We start from the raw sequence: 16,382 nt of genomic DNA, 5'->3' as shown, positions 1-16,382 counted from the left end.
TATTAATACATTTTTGTTTATCTTTTATCTTTTTATTTTATTTTAAAAATGTATGTATTTAAAATACCAAAGAATAAAATAAGTTTCAATGAAATAATCCTCCCAGACTGAGTGGAACAGTTAGAACATTAGTAAGCCATAAGGGATAAGTTGGCAGCTGCTAAGTTCATTATTTAATTCTAATTTCCCCCACCTGACTGATGCCATGTATGAAGCTGATTGGCTAGAGTTTATAGGGGTCACATACGCCAATCTGTTATCAACTTTTGACAACACTGCATTGTGTTTCTGTTTGCAGTGGAATTTGTGAATAGTTGCACAACTAGACAGTATTTTTAAATTCTGTCTACTTAACAGTCTATCGTGTCAAAGAAGACTGAGAGAATACTGAAGGAAAAAAACAGTATTTTTTAAAAATTAGGATTGGAAATTGCAATATTATCTTGTTTCTGATAAAGAGAAGATGATTACCTTGTTTTGTAATACTGCAATATTAACATTAAAGTAATTCAGTGCTCATCAGCATTATAACACTCATAAGGACCACAAATATTATAAATTAGAGGGTGAGGTGTGAAAGATTGTATTGAAGAAAAGTTAAAATTACCAAAATCATTAATATTGATTGTAATATTAATAATATAATAAATTCTTAAAAGTTAAAAGATGAAAAGTAAAAGCAAAGACAATTCTTTCAAGTAGCAGTAAGACCTGGGAATAATATCACTGAAGCAATTTATAAAGTAGCTTATATACTTGGGGAAAAAAAAGGGAAGCCATTCAGTGATGTGGAAATGGTGAAAGAATGCATTGTCAAAGTTTTAAGATGCTTAGACCTCAATAACATTTCAAAGTACAAACAACTGCCTTTTTGAAGGAGAACCATAATTCATAGGCAACATGATTGAGCCTTCACCTTAACAACTTTATGCAATACTTCAAAAGGAAAATAATTATTATTCAATAGCTTTGAATGAATCAACTGATACTACTGACTCAGTGCAGGTTTTATACTTCATTTGGGTCATGAGAGAAGATTTTCTTTGCTATGAAAAGTTACTTGCTTTGGGCTTTGTAGACAGAACACTGGGAATAGATACCTTCACCATCTTTTAAGATAAATGTCTTGAAGTTGGAATGAATTTGGTAAATTTAGTGAGTGTATGTACAGACGGTGCCCCTTCCATGACAGGAAAACATGAAGGGCTTATTGCACAGATAAAAAAAGTGTTAACAGATCCAGATGTTCTCATTTCTTCTCATTGTATCTTGCCTCAGCAAAATATCTGTGCTAAAGCCACTATTTCAAGTGACACTTTGCATCAAGTTATAGGTATTGTGAACTATATTTGTACAAAGGCAACACGACATTGTCAGTTTTGTAACATGCTAAAGTTGAATGCTGAGGTATTCAGTGTGGATTTGTTGTATCATTCTAAAATGCACTGGCTATCTCAGGGATGGGTGTTAGCCAAAATTTTATCTCTGCAAGAACAGATAGTTAAATTTTATGAAGAACAGAATTAGCAATGTAAATCATTGAAAGATTTTTGTAGAAATGCTGCTTTTCTGTGTGACATCATTTCAAATCAAAATGACTTGAATATTTCTTTGCAAGGTAAAACTTGTCTATACGTGATATGTGGCAAAAAATCCTAGCATTTTGGAAAAAGCTAACATTTTTCAAAACACTTCTTTAAAAGGAAACTTCTGATGAATATTTTCTCCAGTTAGCAAAGGCCATTAATGAGCAAGATGACATATGCAGATCATTTGAAGAATACACAGCTGTTATAGACCTATTAACTGGAGAATACAATGAAAGGTTTGCTGACTTTGAGAATCATAACCACACTCAAATTAGCATTTCAGCCTCACCTAGTTGATATCACCAGGGCACCTAAAGAACTACAGATGGAATTGATTGAACTCTCATTAGATGACTTTTTAAAGTCATTGTCTGATGTTAGGAAAAATCCAATTGAAATATAGAAAAGTGCAATAGAATACCCATATATCTGGTGTCTACCTGTTTCACCTCTCACCTGTGGCACCTGTAGCATGTGCATCAGCCACAGCCCAGTAAACCATTTTGGTCAATAAACTAAACCAGAGTGAGGGTAACTGAGGGGGTGTCAAACCTGTTGGTGAGTTAGGAGAGTATCTACCCTATGCATGTGAAGACTTCCCCTGATGGACTGAATGGATGAGAACAATTGTTTCCAATGGCCATGAGGGCAGTTAATGCATGTGCTGTGTATGCTTAGAGCTTGGTTAGCTATCTAAGACTCCTAGGTCATCCAGTACATCTTGAGCTATTACTAGTCATCTTGACTGTGTTCTGGCATGGCACTGTGATGACTCTGGAGGAGAGAGTGAGGCCAAAGACTTCATGCAACTCTGCCTCACTTAAATCCAATTTATGCATGAATCAAAAGATATCACCCACATCATTTTACCATTTTCCCCATTTCAAAGTCCTGTGGTGACAGGCTGACAAGTGACTAAGCAGAAGGTGCAGATATACTGGGAACTGTAGTCACAACCTTGCACATAGGCAGCCCAGGCCATAGGGTTGTCATCTTACTGGAAGCAGTAGTGAAATCTAGCAACTCCCTGGGTGTCTGAGTAGCCTTTTAAGGATCACACTGCTTACCTCCTAGTGTGAGGAAGAGGCTATAAAAGGTGCCCTAAAAATTGTCTGCTTACCCAACTCTGGCCTGGGTACCATGGCAGGTGGGTTCCCACCCTGTGGCTGAAACAAAAAATTATACAAAAACTTCTGCAAAGATGAGTCCACTTACCATCCATTCATTGAATGTGCACATACTTATAGACAACACAAAATCCAGTGGACCAGAAAGTCAAATAGCTTTTGTTGAGAGAGAACTCAGCAGGCATCACATACAAATTGCAGCCCTGGGTGAAGCAAAGCTGGAAAATGAAGGCCAGTTTATTGGAGTCTGAGTTGGATTCACATTTTTTCTGGAGTGGCTCCACTTGAACAGCTTTCCCAGTAAAGAACTGTGCTCTGGCTACAAGAGCACTTTACCAAGGAAGAAAGAAAGAAAGAAAGAAAAAGGAAGAAAGAAGGAAAGAAAAAAGAAAGAAGGAAAGAAAAAAGAAAGAAGGAAAACACAAGGAAGAAAAAAGAAATGAAGGAAGGAAAGAAGTCAAGAGAGGAAGAAGAAAAGCAAAAGGAAAGAAAGAAAGAAAAAGAGACAGGATTTTGATACTTGGAAGTGTGTTACACTCTGCCACATGTGCATTCTGCACGTGTGTCTTGATGGCAATGCACTGTAAGTTTGAACTCATTCTTCCCATGCAAACTTTGTGTATTTCTTGAAAATTTTGCTGCTTGATTTTTGGAGGGGAATGTTTTATACTAACTGTTACTGAGCCATCTTAGTAAGTGCCTTGGTTTAAAGCTAATTAAATCAGTGGTAGGTACATTAATGAAGACTTCTGAGTTAGTAGCAGCCACTCACAGGATCACCACTAAAACCCAAGGCATGTTTCCTTCAGGAGACTCAAACTGAGAGTGTGAATGGAAGCTGATGTTGTTCCCTCGAGGGGCTCTTACACAAATACCTTTACCTCTCTTTAAACATTTCTGCATACATTCTGAAGCTGAACTATTTGTGAGACCCTATTGTGGACTAAGTTGTGAGTGAGAAAGCAATGGACCAGAGATTGTCATTGCCCTTAGGGAGTTCAGTCAATCTGGGGTAACACTATAAATGTATAGAAAAATGAATAACACAGGTTGATAAGGGTCTAGAGAGAGGTCTACTCAATTAAAGGCAAAGGAAGCCAGAGAATAGAAGGATCTCTGAAGAAGTGAGTGATTTTGAGGATGTGGGTTTGGGACTGAACCTTGATGAATAGATAAGATTTGGAGAAGTGAGGGGGAAGAGGGGAGCATTCAAGTCAGGGAGAACAGGGCAAGCAAAGGCTTGGAGGTTGTACTGAATGATACACATTCAGGGCACATTGAATGAACCAGTTTAGCTGAAGAATGGGGGCAATTGGAAATAAAGTATATTGGGACTGAATTTTGGAGGTCCTTGAATGCTAGTCTCTGGAGTCTGGATTCTATACTGTGGGCAGTAGGGGTCATGGATGGTTCTCAGAGCAGGGGAAGGACATACTGTTATTTCCTGTGTTTACCTTGTCTCACCAAGACAACTTCAAGTTACTGAGAGTGAATGACATCTCATTCTGCTCTTAATCATCAAGGTTGCCCTGAACATAGAGAGGGAAAACAGCCATTGGTTGATTAGGGATATGAGTTCTAAGGGTTCTAAGTACATCAGAGGCTAGGGAATCCAGAAAGGGAGAGAGATACTAAAGTAGTAGCCAGGAAATGGAGGCTCTAGAGACTTTTACCATCTTCTTCTCCCTTGCAACTGATAAGTTTTGTTTTAGCTAATTTTCATAAGAACATAATATTTAGAGCTGGGAAAAACTTGAGAGGCAGCTAGGTGGTACAGCAGATAGAGTTCTGAGCTTGGAGTCAGGAAGACTTGAGTTCAAATTCAGCCTCAAACACTTACTAGCTGTGTGACCCTGTAGCACCAATGTGATATTCACAGTACCTATGGCAGCCATGAGTATGCCAGCATAGTTCTGAATCGCAAAATACAACAGACTCTCCACATGGAAGACAGACCCAAAACATTTATTCAAACACCAGAAAGCCAAATCACAACACCAGAAAGCCGAACTCATCATAGCAACAAAGAAATCCATCATAGTGATCAAGAAGTCTATACACATTATCAGGCCTTCCTAATAAAACTTACAATCCTAGTTGTCTGCTTCCTTTGTCCTTTCCTAGCTCTGATTAGTTTGACCAAATTCCTCCCAGTTCTACCATTCCTGTCCACCTGTTCAGCAAGCTCTTCCTACCACAGGTGACTTAGGCTTCCATGGGATTTAAGTAGGTCACATGGGCCTGTTAATGAATGGGAAAGATCTTCTCATTTAAATTACCATTACATACCCTGGGCAAATAACTAAACTTTTGTCTGCCTCAGTTTTCCTCATTTTTAAAATAGAGAAATTAATAGCATTTCCCAGGAATGTGATGAGGATAAAATGAGATACTATTTATAAAATACTTTGTAAGTCTTAAAGCACTATATAAATGGAAGCTATTTATTATTATTGTGATCATTCTCTAGTTCAAACCTTTCATTTTACAAAAAACACATTCTCAGCCAATAAGTCAGTCAATAAACATTTGTTAAGCCCTTAGTATGTGCCCTGTGCAGTGCTAAGCACTGGGTATACAAAGAAAGAAAAAAACACAATTGTGGCCATCAATGTGGCCAAAAACCACAAATGTGGCCAATCACATTCTAAAGGAAACAACATACAAATAACTATGTGCACACAAGACATATTCTCCCCAACTCGAAATGGTGCTTATTGTTTTGGGTTCCAGAGGGAAGCAACTACTGATCTCAGTATTCTAGGGGTAACCCTGAGGGGCCCTCCTTCTCATATTGTTGCTCATAAGCCCCCAGCAGTGTGTTTTCCTTAAATAATCAGTCAATAGCCCAATTAACTCTTAACAAAGGAATTTATCAAGAGGTATCCCTGGAATAGTTCATTTAAAACATTCCTCACACAATCCCTGGGACACACTTTCCCACAAATACACCTGTGGGTAGGGTTGGCACAAGCTGAGAGCATGGTATAGTGAGAGCATATGTGGCAAAGGAGTAATTCACACTTAATGGTACTGGAAGTCCTGTCCTTTTTAATGGATGCCTCATGTAGTTCCCCATGAGCAGAGCTCTCTCCTCTGAGAGGGTCTTCTGTGACTTTCTAGGGTCTATAGCCAACACTTCTTTCAGCCACAAAGGGTCACCTTCTGGGCAGTTGCCTTTCCTCCCATCATCTGGGACTAGAAGTCCTTTCTTCCTGTGCAGAGTCCTCATGTGACTCCCCTTAATGTTACTATCTCTGCATCTTTTTATGTTTAGTGTGTTTCTTTGCTCAAGGCTGGAGGCATTGTCTCCTACAGGTCTAGTCTTTCTGATCTTAGCAGAATGCACTGCCTGATACTGTCAATGGATATATGGAGGGAAGAGGAGAAAGAAAAGTTCTCTTCTAGGACTGATGAATTTTGAACTGAAAGATTTTCGTCCTATGACTGAACTGACTCACCTCTGAAATGCTAACTGTTTTTATGCATAGGCTCAGGAATATGTCTGATACTTTTGGCCAATCACAATCCTGTGTCATCTGCCTTTATCCAGGGGCCAACAGCCTATAATTCTCTACAACTGACTAAAAACATGATTACACATTTGTAGGAAGATTGCTTAATCCTCCTGATCCAAGGGCATAGTTATATCATATTTATCTATGGTAACCTAAGCATTTCTATTGATTTATTCAATTGAGATGTCTGGGCCTTTTGTAATTATATTATTTGGGGTGAGAATGTACTTCTCCTTGTATCCCTTTACAGATGGTGAAATTGAGGCTCATAGAAATTAGGGTCTTTGCCTAAAGTTACAAAACTATTACACAGCAGAAGTGGAATTCAAATCCAGTCTCCTGATTCTAAATCCAGCTTCTTTTTGCTACACCAGACTTACTGGTGTCAGGAACTCAGAAGAAAACAGGCCTTTCTGAATCCTCCTTAAGGTGCATGCCTTGCCTCTGACGATTATCTTCACTGTCTTTTCACTGCTGTTATCCCTGTCCATACTTTGACTTAGTGCAGTGCCTGGCACATAGTAGGTGCTTAATAAGTGATTGTTGATTGATTGATAGATGAGAGACTTGCTTGAGGTCACACAATCAGTGAATATCAGAGCCAGGATTCAGAGCCAGACATCCCAACATCTCTTCCCTAAAGCAAGAAGCAAAAATAGGCATATGACAAATAGGAGTTCAATCCCAAGTTCAGCAGCAGGGGAGAGAAAGAGGGGAGAGGGAGAGAGAGAGGGGAAGAGAGAAGGGGGGAGAGAGGGAGAGAGAGAAAGGGAGAGAGACAGGAGAAGAGAGAGAGAGGGAGGAAGGGGGGGAGAGAGAGGAGAAGAAGAAGAAAGAGGAGGAGGAGGAAAGAGAAGAGACAGAGAGACAGAGAGAAAGAGAGAAAAAAGTGACAGAGACAGAAAGGGAGAGACAGAGAGAGGCAGAGACAAAGAGAGAGAAAGACAGACACACAGAAAGAGAGACAGAGAGGCAGACACATGCATAGAAAGAGACACAGACAGAAACACACACAGAGAAACATTAAAGAAGATAGAAGCAAAAGAGAAGAGAGGAAAGAATTCTATACAAAGGGGAAAAGTCAGGGACAACTACATTGGGAACAAGTGATAGAGAGGAAAACAAAAAGGAGAGATGGATGAAAGAGAGAGAGAGGACAGCGTACTCTCTCTGGGTCATATTACCTTTTCAGTGGCCCAAGAGAAGGAGCGAGTGGTCATATATAGTAGACTTAGGCAGATGACAAATAGTTCAATCCCAAGTTCAGCAGCAGAGAGAACAATATAGACCATGAAGATTATCCATATGAACCAGTCCATCCAATTCCACTTCTCTCTGTAAACAAGTCCTGGGGGGTCAAACACCAAGGTCCATTAGCTGGAGCCCTGTCCTGGGCATGTCTGGGTCACTTATTTCTGCTTCTATGATAGATCTGGCAGGCCCCAGCCTCCTTGATAAGCACACAACTAAGGCTGGTCTGGACAAGGCATTCTAAGTCAGGGCAACATGGGAGTGGAATGATTAGAGGAAACAGAGTTGCACAGGAGTTGTGGAACCTTGGACTCTAAATTCATCTTGTTCCCCTCCTCAAAACCCATTCTTATCTCCCCCCAGCCCTTTACCTCCACATGTGTGCAAAATCCACAGGTAACAAATGGCAAGTCCAATTTCAAATGCTGACATCACAGCCAGGATCCCATTTAACTCCCATGGCCAGGGAAGGATTTGGATAATGTTTCCTGAAAGAAGCCCCAAGAGGTGTAACAGTAACAGCTCTGACCTCCCTTATTCTCCTCCATACCTCTCCTCCCCATCAGTTAAGGAAAGACTTCTCTTTATGTTCTTCCCCACTCCAAGTTTGTAATTTCTCTCCCTTAAATTGCCTTGTATTATTTCTTACCCATTTTGGATATAATTCAATATTTGCCTAATTGTTCTCCCTCTCTCAAATCCTACCACACTCTAATCATCCTCTGAGAGTTGCCAAGGTGATTTTCTTAAAGCAAAGGTCTATGTCACTCCACTACTCAGTAAATTTCCATATTTGTCAGTTAAAGCTCTTCTCAACCTTGCCCTATCCTACCTTTTCATCTTCTAAACACATTCCTGACTTTCATTTACTTACACTATCACCTAGTCATACTGGCCTACCCACCGTTTCATACACCCATCCCCCCTTTATGCTTTTACACAAGCTGTTCCCCATGTGGGAATGCTCTCCCTCCTTTCCTGTGCAGATTGAGATTGAAGAGAGGGACAAGGATCTTCTATTACTCTATCCCAGGACACAGCAGAAACTTTGCATATATAGTTGGGGCTTGATCCACACTGGCTCAAGAAAAGTGATTGAGCTCTGAAGAAAGTTAAGGATTTGGAAATGAAGCAGTGTGTAAGGAGTACATTCTATACATGGGCAATGCCTGTGCAAAGGTATGGTGGTGGGGAATAGCATGGTGAATTTAGAGAATACTTCTGTGTGGCTGGAATGTATAATGATGAAGTGGCTGGAATGTATAATGATGAAGTAGAATAATGGGGGGAAAGTCTAGACTAGAACAAGATTCAAGCTACAAAGCAGTTTATCTGAAAAAATTCTAGGGATTTTAGTGGATAGCAAACTTAGTATGAGTAAGCAGCATAATGTGGTAGCTGAAGAAACCAAGTAGATTTGGGGCTACATTAATAGAGTGCTTTCAGGACCATGGAGAGATTAGTGTTCCTGTACTCTTGCCTCCACCAGTCCTCATCTGGAATAATGTTCAGTCTATCATGTGGCTTTCTACGTCCCTGGGTAGGGCCTTTTGTCCGAGTTCAAGTTTTACAGAACAAATAATTTTTATTACGGACATTTGTTCTGTGAAATTTGGATTCAGTCAAAGGCCTCATGTTTCCCCACTCCTGGCAGGCACTGCAGTCTAAGAAGGATATTGGTAATTTGATGAATGTCTAGAGGAGGCCATCTAGGGTAGTGAAGAAATATGGGATCCTTCCCATATAAGGATAAAATAAAGGAACTGGCATGTTTAGCTTGGAGAAGAGAAGATTCAAGGGTACATGTGAGTGGTCTTCAAGTTTCTGAAGGGTTATGCTGTAGAAGAGAGATTAGATTTGTTCTATTTGGCCCTGTAAGGCAGAACCCAAAACAATGTATAGAGATTTCAAAGAAGCCAATTCATCTTTGTCCTAATAATGAAAGCTGCCTAAGCATGGAATGGGTCACCCTGAAAAGTAGTGAGTTCTTTTGAGGTCTGGATGATGGATCATATGTTTTGTATGTCCTAATGATACTTCATTTTGTATTTGGGTTGAACTAGATTGCGGCTGAGGTCCTTTCCAATACTGAAATTCTGTGACTTTAGGATGAACATCTAAGTATGGATGGGAATTTTTAAACCTCTCAGACCCTCTGCTGATCAGGTACTATGTATATGTGGAGAAGGGGAAGTTGGGGATGGGGTAGAATAGTGACCTTGAGAGGAAGGATGTGTTGGATAGAGTAACTTTATGGTAGGCATCTGGAGGAGTGACCTATGGGAGATTTTTGGGAAACTCCAGGAGATGGAGTCATCAGTAGTTGAGGGATGGATGAGAAGCCAGTACTCTGACTTCTCATCTTCTTTTTTGCCCTTCCTGCTCAAAACTGCCCACATATGCTGGAGAGTAACCTCTGCCCTCAGTTCCCCAGTATAGTTACCTCTGTGCCGTAGGGTGCAAACCACAGAAAAGATAAATGACAGAACCCACTCTACAATAATGATCCCAGTAAAGATGGTCAGCCATGGTTGTATCTGCTGCTCAGCAACCTTACCTACAAGGAAATGGTTTAATCGTTACCTTGGAACATTAGCTTTCTGTCAAATGACAGCCCATTAGACTGTCATTAATAGAAATATTATAATAATTTTATCCAGAAGTAATTCCATTGCCATTAAAATGAGGCCAAAATAGCCTAAAAAGCTTCTTGTCAGTTTGACTTGTCAGGCAGAGAAAGGATCTTTAATTATGCCTTCTCTGCTGGTTCCTTCTCTGTTGCCTACAGATACAACCAAGCCTCCCCAACCTTTCAAAAATTCCCACTCTCATGTCTACTATTCTTGATTGGTGTTATCCTGTGGCTCTCTTCCTTTGCTCAGCCTACTTTCTCATCTGTATGTAATATTTATGAACTTCATGTACACATTGTTCAAGGGCATCCTTGATGAGGGCATTAGTAGGGAGAAGGAGGTCTTTAGGCCAATGATGGATCATATCTTTGTAATTGTGCAAGTTACTAAAAGATATGGAAAATATGGGATGCTGTGGGACTTACTACTAGTTGATTATAAAAAGAATTTAATTTGGTAGAACAAAACACAGTCATAAGTTTCCCTTCCAACCAAGTGTCTCCCCTCCATAGACCAAAATTATCCAAGATTCTTTGGATGCCCCAATAATAGAAATAATCCTGTTCAATGATGACCTGATCACAACCTAATCAGGCAGGGCATACAACAAAGAAGTTTATGTTGGCCAAAGGGATCAGGACTGTGATAGAAGAGATTGTGTATAGACTACTGTACTTGGTTGCAATTTTCATCATTGGGGCAACTACAGAGAGATGAGTGTTTCAGTACTAAAAGCAAGATAATTTCCAGAATGAAGAATGCGATAGTCTCACCATCATCTATTCTGGTTGTACCACATTTGGCTGTGATGTTTGGTTCTGGGGAAGACAATAATACTAATAAAAATGCATCTGAATAGTGCTTTGTAATTTACAAAATACTTTCTTCACAACAACCCTTTCAGATAAGTAGGGAATGTATTATTACTAAGGTTCAGAGAGATGATGTCTTGTCCATGGTCATACAAGATTGTAAATGGGGTCCATGGGTCTTCTAATTCAATTTCAATTCTCCCCCACTCTTTGTCACGAAAGACATTGAAAAGCTAGACTGGAACCAAGGATTTAGAGGATATTGGGCCCATGTCATCAGAGGATCAGTGAAAATATACTCTACATTCCTTCTTCTATGGAGGCCTTTAGTAAAGATTAGATGACCACTTACAAGTGAAGGGAGTATAACCCCTATGGAGGGGATTCTTATTCAAAGCATGAGTTTGACTAGATGACCTCTGACGTCCTTTCTAGCTCTGAGGTTCCATGATGCTAAAACACAACTTTTGTAATATCCACCCCCATCCCATGACCCACATTTTCAGGTCAAGTATAGTCCTCAACCAAATGACTTTTAGAACACCTATTTGAAGCTAAGGGCACCTTCTAAATGGCATCAGATAAGGGGAAAAACACAGGAATGTCTGTTAAAAAATACTTCACGGGTGACATCCTGGGCTTTTGGTCAAAATGCAATGGCAGAGCAAAGAACCAAGAGAAGAGGATAGGAGAAAGGAGAAAGGAAAAGGTGAGAGGTGACAGAAGTTGGATTTCTGCATAACACCTTTTCACAGAGAACAGCTGGGGACAGTTTCTGTCTTCACTGGGCTTTGGCAGAAAAATGCTAATTACAGGTGAAACCCATCTTGACAAGTAGCAGATGACTGGAGTGGAGAAATAAGTCTGCTTAGCAGCCATGGGTATAGTGCATATTTAAGAAAACTCAGGAGAGACAGCAGTAAGAGCAACAAAGAACTGAAGGCTTTAGTTTTAGCATGTGTTGAGGAAAGTTTCTGTAATTTGAAGGGAAAAGACTGCCTTTCTCAAAAAGTTGACTAATCACAAACTGCATGAATGGAAACAAGGGCTGTTTTTTCTTCTAAAGAGGACAAAGGACTGGAGGTAGTCCCTTTACTGTTTAGCTTTTCAGGCAGCATGAAGAATTCCTTGAAAGAATGGAAATGCTTTAATGTTAGAAAAAGTAGGAAAAAAAACATTCCCAAGACATTGAAGGGAATCATAGATTATAAGAGGTTGGAGTATAAAGAATGGAAGGAAAGGGCTTATTAAGCATTCAGATCTAGGTAATGGATATGAAATTCTTGCTATGGAATGCAGGGCTATACTCTCTGAGGAGGAAGCAACTTCTCATGATCCATGGAATGTTGTTGAGGATCTAAAGTTGCTTCCAGGTGAGAGTCATCTAGTCCTCATCAGAGAAAGCAGAGATAAGTAGCTTTGGTTAGAGGTTGCTAGCTGAGGGGCACCAACCTAAAATAATTAATAGGGAGGTCTTCTGTTTTCTTGGAGTGTGTCCATGATATGATGGAGGACCTGAGACTAGTCAATCCCATCACTACTCACCACTGGTGATTCATGTGGGTGCAAATTGTACCACCAGAAGGCATGAGATTTCTAAGAACGATAAAGTTCTAGACAAGAAACTTTAGGGACACTGGTGGTATTCTCATTATTCAGTTAAAGTGGTGAAGTTCAGAAGAGAAAATCAACTTTGAACTTTCCAAGTGTGTCTGAGAAAGCTGTGAATGGGATCTGGCTTTCTGAACAATGTGCAATGATGTAAGAATGATAGATCTGTGGCCAGGAATGGAGTATACATCAAAAACTAGGAAGAATGTATTTTCCTGAATATATCTGTATGTATTTATATATGTATGAATATATGTGTGTATGTATATGTATATATGCATGCATATATGTATGTATATATGTATATACATATACACACACATATATATGCATACACACATTATATATATATATGTGTATATATATATGTATATATATATATATATATATATATATATATATATACATATTTGAAGAAGGTGTTAAATTGAAAATGAAGAGAAAGAGAGTGAGAGCAAACTGTCTCCATAGAACTGCTACAGTGGATACCAGAGAGAATGGTAAGAAAGACACAAACAGGAAAAATAGTAGTGGACATTCCTTTTGACATATAGGCTACATCATTCAAGAACAAGAACAACAATAAAGTTCATAGCTTTAGATACCTTGATACTAACTAGTCTAGTACAAGAACTAGAGAATTCAGTGCAAGGAGATAAATATATATGCATAGGTATTATTGGAATCCAACAGGATGCTACCCATGACTGGAATAGAGTGGGTAAAAAGTATAGATTAAAAACAAACAAATTAGATAAAAGGGATGATGCAGTAGTGTTGTGTAGTATGAAGAGAGACTCCCATGAAAATATGTAGCATTCCTTAATGCATAGAATCCTAGATTTGAAGCCAGGAAACCAGTGTTTAAATTCTGTCTCTGACACTAAGCCACCTGGCCGTGGAAATGTCATTTAACCACTTTAATCCTCAGGATATTCTCTAAGACTTAACTACTAAGTTTTAGATGGTCTATACCATTTACATGGGCAGGTAGGTGATATAGTGGATAAAGAGCTAGGCCTGGAACCAGGAGGATCTAAATTAAAATCAATCTCAGACACTGATTAGCTGTGTGAATCTGAGCAAGTCACTCAACCCTGTTTGCCTCAGCTTTCTCATCTATAAAATGAACATGAGAAAGAAATGGGAAAGCACTCCAGTATCTTTGCCAAGAAAAACTCAATAGGTTCATGAAGAGTCAGACATGACTGAAAATGACTGAACAGCAACAAAACCCCTACTTTACACTTGAGAAATCTTATGAAAGCAGAGGTTAAATGACTTTCCCAGATTAGCACATCTGCTAAGTGTCTGAAGCCAGATTTGAATTCCAATCTTTCTGACTCCAAGACTAGTGCTTTATCAACTACCCCACCAGCTGCCTCTAAGTTGAGGGGATTAATGGATATGCCAAATAGAAATCTTTTGAAGGAAAAAAAAAAGGATCTGGAATGATGGGGAGACTTAACCATTTTCAGGATAATGAGGAACGGAAGAGGGTAACATATTAGAAAGGAAAGGAAGAAGACAGTTATACAATCACTGATCAAATATAGATTTGAGGTTCTCCTTGAAAAAAAGAAAGCAGAAACATACATACACATACACGCACATCCAAGACAGAACTGAGAACTTCCCTCACTTATCAAAAGGAATAGCAACTGTTTGTTTCTTGTGACTTGTGACTTGGGCTTAAGTAACCCAACCATAAGGAACCTAAAAAAGAATTGCTAACAATTATCATCTTGAACAACAAACTGAAGGCTTAAGGGTCATGGATTATGTTTCCCTTCTAGCTATCTATTAAAGGAAAGAGTGTCAGGACTGAAGTAAGGTGTGTGTACCTACGGCATTCAAGTCACTTGGCCCAGATGAACTCCATTTTCACGTCCTGAAAGAACTGGTGGATACAATGCATAAAAATTAATATTCAGTGATATTTGAAACATCACAGGAAAAGGAAGAGTATGTCATAAGATTAGAGATGGACAAGTGTCTTATTTTCAAACAAAAGGAAAAGAAAAGTCTGAAAATAATAGGCTAATGAACTTGATTTTGCTGGGAAATTTTTTTTGAAAAAGGAAGGATATGATAGGAAGTTGAGTCTTTAAATAACCCCATCTCAGAAAAGGAAATTGAACAAGCCATCAATGAACTCCACAGGAAAAAATCTCCAGGGCCAGAGGGATTTACAAGTAAATTCTATCAAACTTTTAAAGAACAGTTAATTCCAATACTATATGGACTATTTGGGAAAATTGCCAAAGGAGTCCTATCAAATTCTTTTTATAATACAAATATGGTTTTGATACCTAAATCAGGAAGAGCCAAAACAAAGAAAATTATAGACTAATTTCTGTAATGAATATAGATGCAAAAATTTTAAATAGGTTTTTAGCAAAAAGAATACAGCAATTTATCATGAGAATAATACATTATGATCAGGTAGGCTTTATACCAGGAATGCAGGGCTGGTTCAATATTAGGAAAACTATTAGCATTATTGAACATATCAACAACAAACCTAACAGAAACTCTATGGTCTCAGTAGAGGCAGAAAAAGCTTTTGACAAAATGCAACACCCATTCCTATTGAAAGCACTGGAAAGCACAGAAATAAATGGAATTTTCCATAAAATAATAAGAAATATCTGCCTAAAACCATCAGCAAGCATTATACTCAATGCGGACAAGCTAGATGCATTTCCAATAAGATCTGGGATGAAACAAGGATGTCCATTATCACCACTGTTATTCAATATGGTATTAGAAATGCTAGCTATAGAAATAAGAGAAGAAAAAGAAATTAAAGGATTTAGAATAGGCAAAGAAGAAACTAAGTTATCACTCTTTGCAGATGATATGATGATATACTTAGAGAATTCCAGAGAATCATGTAAAAAACTACTTAAAATAACAAACAGCTTTGGCAAAGTTGCAGGTTACAAAATAAACCCAGATAAATCATCTGCATTTCTATATAGTACTAACAAAGCCCAACAGCAAGAGATAGAAAGAGAAATCCCACTTAAAGCTATGGTAGACATCATAAAATGTCTGGGCATATTTGGGTAGACATCTGCCAAAACAAACCCAGGGACTATGTGAATACAATTACAAAGCACTTTTTGCACAAATAAAGTCAGATCTAAGTAAGTGGAAAAACATCAGTTGCTCATGGATAGGCCGAGCTAATATAATAAAAATGACAATTCTACCTAAATTAATATACTTATTCAGTGCCATACCAATCAAACTACCAGATAATTATTTTCTACAGCTAGAAAAAATAATATCAAAATTCACTTAGAAGAGCAAAAGGTCCAGAATATCAATGGAACTAATGAAAAGAAATGGTAGGGAAGGTGGCCTAGCCCTACCAGATCTCAAATTATATTATAAAGCAGCAACCATCAAAACCACTTGGTACTGGCTAAGAAACAGAGGGGTAGACCAGTGGAATATATTAGGTACTCAAGACACAGTAGTCAATGAATACAGCAATTTACTGTTTGATAAACCCAAGAACACCAGTTTCTGGGATAAGAATTCACTGTTTGACGAAAATTGCTGGGAAAACTGGATAACAGTGTGGCAGAAACTGGGTATAGACCAAAGCCTGACACTATACGCAAGAATAAAGTCCAAGTGGATACATGATCTATGTATAAAGATTGATACTATAAACAAATTAGGAGAGCAAGGAATAGTGTACTTGTCAGATTTATGGAGAATGGAGAAATTTATGACCAAACAAGAGATAGGGAACAATATGAAGTGCAAAATGGATAATTTTGATTACATTAAATTGAAAAGTTTTGCACAAACAAATCCAATGGCA

At 38.6% G+C, this 16,382-nt stretch overlaps 1 long non-coding RNA gene across 1 annotated transcript in view; it reads left to right on the top strand.

The window, feature by feature from the left end:
• The window catches only part of LOC140500239 (uncharacterized), a 56,798-nt gene that overhangs the window by 20,627 nt on the left and 19,789 nt on the right, over nucleotides 1-16,382 (top strand). The gene's annotated exons all lie outside the window — the stretch shown is intronic.

Source organism: Notamacropus eugenii, chromosome 4, assembly GCF_028372415.1.
Source record: "Notamacropus eugenii isolate mMacEug1 chromosome 4, mMacEug1.pri_v2, whole genome shotgun sequence".
Taxonomy (NCBI): domain Eukaryota; kingdom Metazoa; phylum Chordata; class Mammalia; order Diprotodontia; family Macropodidae; genus Notamacropus; species Notamacropus eugenii.
This window is presented reverse-complemented; position numbering and strand designations above follow the sequence as displayed.